Source organism: Solanum pennellii, chromosome 11 (assembly GCF_001406875.1).
Source record: "Solanum pennellii chromosome 11, SPENNV200".
In the NCBI taxonomy this organism is placed as follows: domain Eukaryota; kingdom Viridiplantae; phylum Streptophyta; class Magnoliopsida; order Solanales; family Solanaceae; genus Solanum; species Solanum pennellii.
The window spans coordinates 40735664-40742609 of NC_028647.1; the positions used below are offsets into that span (position 1 = coordinate 40735664).

The 6946-nt window shown below is 34.1% G+C and overlaps 1 long non-coding RNA gene across 1 annotated transcript; it reads right to left on the reverse strand.

Moving 5' to 3' along the window:
- Positions 1–4341: 4341 nt before the first annotated feature.
- LOC114074960 lies at positions 4342–5031 on the reverse strand. Its single transcript, XR_003575339.1, has 2 exons — positions 4873–5031; positions 4342–4541 (listed from the first exon to the last, which is right to left on the reverse strand). It is a non-coding gene; the product is annotated as an uncharacterized LOC114074960 (long non-coding RNA).
- Positions 5032–6946: the final 1915 nt, after the last annotated feature.

Below are 6946 nucleotides of genomic sequence, written 5' to 3' on the forward strand. Positions count from 1 at the left end.
TTTCTTGTTTAGATTTAGGCATGCCTTGGCTTGGTATGACTTTCTCAAATCCTGGATAAATGATTTCATCATCAAATGACATAGTCATTACTTCGTCTTCTCTCAAAAGAGGTACAGTAATTGTACACCCTGTAAGAGCTTGTACGATAGGGACTTTAACTCCAAGAAGTAAGTCATCTCCTTCTCTTTTGTATAGTGGATGTGTTTTCTCATTAATTGAGAATATTATATCTCCTTCTCTCTCATCCCCTTTACCTTTAAAAGTAATCTTTGTTCCTCTCTTCCATCTTGGCTTCACCATTATCATTACGACTTCTTCCTTTTTAACAATTAGCCTGCAAGTTACAAAATATCATTATGTTTCTGTTTAGTTTTATACAGAGGCGAACCCAGGATTATCTTAGCTCATGGTTTTATAGATGGATTTCAATCATGGTCTCTAAGGTGGTTTCTCCTATGCTTTCTATGAGTGCACTGTTTACTAATATCTTAATTTCTGACAATTTCTCAAAATAGATATCCACATATACATTATTTTTTTGTGTGAGCCCGCCTCTGGTGTTATACTAGTGTGTGTGTGCGTGTATATATATATATATATGTATACACACACACACACACACACACACACACACACACACACACACACACACACACATATATATATATATATACTAGAGGGGTATGGCCCATGCCGAACACGGGCCCAATATTTATTATTTTAAAGTAATGTTTGCTTTGAAGTCATTTGATGTAAAAAAGGGTGAAGTTAAAACTTTAATGTAAAAGTTGGTCGCATAAGTACTTAATTTACACGGGAGAATGCCTTCCCAAGTAATATAGGCATTGCATAGATCCAAAACAAAACTACACCAATAATGGCTAATAAATTTGAACTTAGACGATCAAGTTCAAGATAAACAGTACATTGTTTCATCTCTTTACGCAAAAGGAAGAAAACGCCAAATGAAAGCAGCCCCGTGGAATCAAATACACCTTCTACCCGCAAAAATCAGCTTTTGATCTAGTAACAATTGGATCTTCCCTATGGATGAAACATGAAGAAAAATTGCGTATGCAATCACAACTTATAAAGGGAATGTGGAGAAGACATAGCTGATAAAAATTAATTCGTAATAACGTGATAAATAAATCATAGATCATAAGACAAATATCAAACCATTAAGAAACTCTTGCAAAAGCAAGCTAGAAAAAAAATCAAACACAAATTACAAAATCATAAAAGATCACATAGCATATATCATACTACTAACTTTTGCTTTCATCTTCATCTCATAACCATTTATGTGCTATTAGTTCTATCTCAATCATGACGTATAAACTGCACAAACATAATAAACTTTGTATGTTCTATACAAAAAAACAAACAAAGCAACAAATAAAAACAAGTTAAAACAGTCTTCTCATAGTAGAAGTATACTCATGTTCTCTTAGGGCCCTTTAGAGGAGCTCAATTAACACAGAAAATCAGTTAACAGTCATTATTAATATACAAACTACAATTCCACAATTCTTTTTTCACAGAAAATGTGTTATAGGGACACAAAATTTAAAAGGTGCAAAAAATAATTTGGAATGTACTTGAAGGACTTAGAAATAGAACGTACATTTATTTTTGAATAATATTCTCTCTTCTCCAACAGACAACATGAAAGTTAAGTGAAGTTGTGCAGTCGAAGTCTCATTCAGTCAACTTGAAAATTTTACTGAGCTTATTCCTTCTTCTTCAACCCAGTAAAGTTATGCATTGTTTTCTATATCCTTATTAGTCTGTCAACTGTAGATTTACGAATATCTTCTCATCAAGAAATATTTCACATAAAAATAAATCAACCAAAGAAAGAAGATTAATGAACATTACAACCTCATCTTCAAAACAAACTTTGTATAAAGAAGGTACCACCAAGTCAAGCAGGGATGTATTTTGTTTTTATAAATCAAAAGTCAATCTACTGTAATATGTCAGCCAAAAACAATCTTGAACCAACACATGAATGACACACGCATACTTGTTCAGTTTCTTCAACTGTGCATGAATATCTTCTTTATTCATCAACCTCATATTTCTAGGTGCGCTTCATAATAGCCTCTTCCTTGGACTTGTTTCCGCTCCTGCAGAACCTCTTCACATACTCCTCATTGACATGCCAATCTCAATTAATATTGAGGCAACACAACCATAAAGTGTCATAACATGTCCAACTACCACCATTGAAGGTGTTCCAATTATAATGATCGTCTCACATGTTTTTCTCTTATGGAGTCTTACAATTCAGCACGTATATATCAAGATCAATATTTAACACCAATTTGGCAGTATGATGGGAATCTTCATTAGCTTTTATTTATGATGGGTAAAATTCATGTTGCTCGGACTCTTCAAAAATGTTATTGGGTGTGTGTCCGATTCTTCAAAAGTAGTACATTCTTGGAGGATCCAACAAAGATAACAACAACATTTTCGGAGAGTTCAAGACTTTTCTTAGAGTAGATTTAAACAGAAAATTCAATAATTCTGACCACACACAGATGAAAAATGGGGAAGCATCACACTCTAGTAAAGCTGACTATGTAAATACGGATTAAAGAAATGAGAATCAATTATCCCAGAGGAGAAAGTTGGGGCTTCTGTAAATGATAGTTACTACATTGAGAAAAAGAAAGGAAGGCTTAAGCAGAAAAAGTTATCACTCAATATTTGCAGCTTCAGAGATCAAGCAAGCCCTAAAGAGGATTTGAAATCCAAGAGTTCATCATCATTCGATGAGAACATTAGCAAAGGTACTACACGTAATAATCCCATTTTTCCTCTTGAGAGGCCAATGTGGAAGTGTCAAGCATCCAAGGCACCTACATGTGTTTAACAACATAAGGTGATGCAGTCATAGTCTTTGTATTTTCGTTTCAAGAAGTGCGGCTACCGTAATAGGACTTGTAGTCTGAGGTAGTGTCATGTATGTTTTCTTTCCTTCTTTCTCGAGTTTAGGCCTTCTCCGTCCAGTTCCATTTTTCCTTATTATGGGCATTGTAATGTTTTGAACATACAATTTGTACAATATTTATATTTATTTAATTTCTCACCTATTCTGTACTGCGCATGAAAGATGCCCACATATACTTTTGTCTAGCAAGCAGAACAGAAATAAGATTGAGAGATAATTGAAAATTTTCAGACAGCTTCCTGTTTACTCAAGTCATGTGTGAAATGGCCATGCTTTAATTTGACCTTGTGCTAAAGATACCTAAAATAATCAGGGATGGCCTATAAGTACTCCGGAAACCAACTTTATTCCTCATATGATATTGGTTCATTGACCATCCAGATTACACATGTCCACATAGTTACTTCCTACTTTATTGTTTTAGGGTCTCACTTTGAGTCAGAATTTGGGTTGATGAATGAATCAGATTAATCTCTCTATACATTTTTGTTATATTGACAGAATGCAGGTTGCAGTTACATTCAGGTTCACATCCACCAGCTACCTTTGAATAGGTACTTAATAATAATACGAACCAACACACACAAAGAGAATTCTTATAGAATCACACATCATAATATAACAAAAATATCACACAACGTACCTGCAACTTTTACAGAAGACTGCAAGATGTAAAGTCAAAACTGCATATTACATGATGGGATAATTCTTGTAGTATCCTATGAAATAGGTAAAAATATCAACACTGCATCTTAAATGATATTTAACAATCTACATAAATTAATATTGCAGTGTAAAATATATAGAATATGCATGTGGTTGACCCTGGCATATGTACACCACCATCATAGCTAAGACACAAGAGCGGCTCAAGCATATAAGTGGCCTAAAGCAAAAATCAAATGGGGCCTTAAACTTGAATTGTTAAGAACTTTTATATAATTGATTTCTTCTAGTTTTCAATTGATAGTATAATCATTCTTATTTTAAATTATTTTTCATGATGTATAGTACTCCAAATATGTCAATTTTCTTCTAATAATTCCTTCATTTTCATGAAATGTCTACTTTTCTACAAAAAGTATTCAATATTTGTTAAAAAAATAACTTATAACCTATTACTATCTAAAGTCTACACGCGTCTTTTTTTAAAACTGTCGAGTCACCGGTGCTAAGACAATTCACAGAAGAATATGATGTAAACACTTGCTCGATATTTCACTTATCAGATTTCACGTTTTATTTAGATTTGTTTAAACTTTCAAGAAGCTTACTATTGTTATTCCTATTCCTTTCTATGTCGAATAATCATTTTACACAATCTTTTTTTGTTTCCAGGGCCCTCTTAAAATGAATTGCAACATATTTAAAAACATACTTGAACTGAAAAAGTGTTCCTTAACAAATTCACAAGAACTGTGTTGGTACATCACATGTTTTCACGCAGACAGTACAATACAGAACTGTAGCAGAAATTGATACCTTGCATTAGCAATAAGATTATTCAAATCTTCAATGGTAGTTGACCTCAGACTCAGGCATGATCATCAGTTGTCCTTGATTTTTCTCTGCTAAAATCTAAAAAGGACAAAGACTATTTTAAGTAAGTTAATCGGACATATCATCAAACACCTTGAGTGCATAATCTGGACGATTCAATTTTACAATTTACTACCTTAAATTTTGAGCAAGATAATTTAGTTAAACACTAATTAGATGATAACAAAGTAAAATCATCGAAGCAAATCGATTACAATTACATGCAAGTCAAAATTTACCTATCTTGTATGGAAAGGTTTTACACACTATTACCTTATTATTTTATACCTCAAATACTTGCAAGGAGTAAACTGTTCCAAATGCATTTTGAAGTCATAAAATGGAAAGAAAGAGAGAAAATTAGACTAACTTGAAATTGGTAGGCAGTGATGCGGAGTATTGTTGAAGCTTGTTCCAGAAAAGTTTGAAATTTTGAAAAATTTCTTGGTACTCAGTTTCCGGTGAGAGAGGCTCTCTTGGATAGCCTTGCCAAATGCCAATGAAACTGCTAACTGCTAAAAATTTTCAGGAAAACAAAAAGACGAAAAAAAGAAAATGCCTACAACTCTTAGACCAAAACTAATTTGGAGGAAGAAATGCTTTAATTTTGCAGAGAAAAGAGAGAAGTTTTAGATAGAGTGAAAACCAGCTTTCACCTACGTGTCTGTCATAAAAAGGAAACTTGGAGGTCATTGACCTAAAATACATACACGTGGCCATTGAACTCAAAAAAATAGGCCCAAATTTATTGTACACATTTTGCTACTTTTAGTACAACTGCATATAGCAGTGTTCGTACCCCTCAAGTGGCAAAAGCATTGAAGATCATGAATTTGAAGAGATATTAAAAGATAAAAAAAAGGTTTAGGGAAATGAAGAAAATAATGTAGAACTCTCTGAAGGACCCAGTCCCCCAACATATCACAAGAAACAGGGTCTAAATTTCCTGTAGAAGATGAAGGTTTTTGTGATGCTGACAGAGAAGAGGAGATAACCAGATAGTTCAGATGGAAACATCAATGTTCATATCCATTAGACAATATGATTTCTTCACTTGTAACGTGAACTCAAACTAGGTCAAAATCACAAAATCTGGTTTTATATTCAGTGTTCATATCATTTATTGAACCAAAGAACATCAAAGAAACTCTTAAGGATCCAAATTGGGTAATGTTTAAGCAAGAAGAGCTTCATCAGTTTGAAAAAAGCAAAGTGCAGCAACGGATCCTAGACCAATTGACAAAACTATAATAAGGATACAATGGACATTCAAAAACAAACTTAATGAGCATGGGACTATTACTAGAAATAAGTAAAGACTGATGGTGCAAGGATACAACCAAGATGAGGGAACAAACTATGATGAGACTTTTGCTCCTATAGCATGGATGAAAGCTATTAGAATCTTTATCACAGTTGCTGCTCATAAAGAATTTAAGTTGTTTCAAATGGGTTTCAAGTTTGCTTTATTTAATGGAAATATGAAGGAAGAAACATATCCAAGCATCCCCTAGGCTTTAAAGATACTGAACTGCTTGATCATGTGCTAAATCTGGACAAAGCCCTGTTTGGTCAAGCTCCCAGAGCTTGGTATGAACGATTGTCAAAATTCTTGATGAGAAATGGGTTTAGGAGAGGCAAAATTGACAATACCTTATTTCTTATATCTAGAGGGAAATTTTTGTTGATTGTGCAGGTCTATGTTGATGATATTATTTTTGGAGCAACCTCAGATGTGCTATGCCAGGAGTTTGCTGAGCTTATGAGTAGTGAGTTTAAGATGATCATGATGAGTGAACTCACCTTCTTCTTGGGACTGCAAATCAAACATACATCTCAAGGTACTTAAATATTCCAAGAGAAGTATATCAAAGAGCTACTCAGTAAGTTCAATCTGTTAGAGGCAAAGGTTCTTGATACACCCATGAGTAAAAGTGCGAGGATTAACAAAGATGAAGATTGTACAGAAGTCACCCGAACTATGTATAGGGGAATAATTGGATCACTTCTATACCTCACTGTTAGCAGTCCTGACATAGTCTTCATAGTGGGAATGTGCGCAAGATTTCAAGAAGCACCAATGGAGTCACATTTGAAAGTGGCCAAAATAATTCTAAGATATCTAAAGGGAACGCACGACCTGGTCCTCGTCTACCCAATAGGTAATACTTATAATGTGACTGCCTATGCTGATGCCGATTATGTAGGTTTCCGATGGATAGAAAAAGAGCGTCATGAATGGCACACTTCTGATCAGCAATGATTTCCTAGGGAACTAAGAAGTATAATTCTGTAGCTTTTTCTATTATTGAGGAAGAGTATGTTGTTGTTGCTTCATGTTGTGCGCAACTTTTGTAGATCAAGCAACACTTGGATGATTTTTGTGTACTTACAGATACCATTCCTATGTTGTGCGACAACACTAGTGCGATAAACATGGCCAA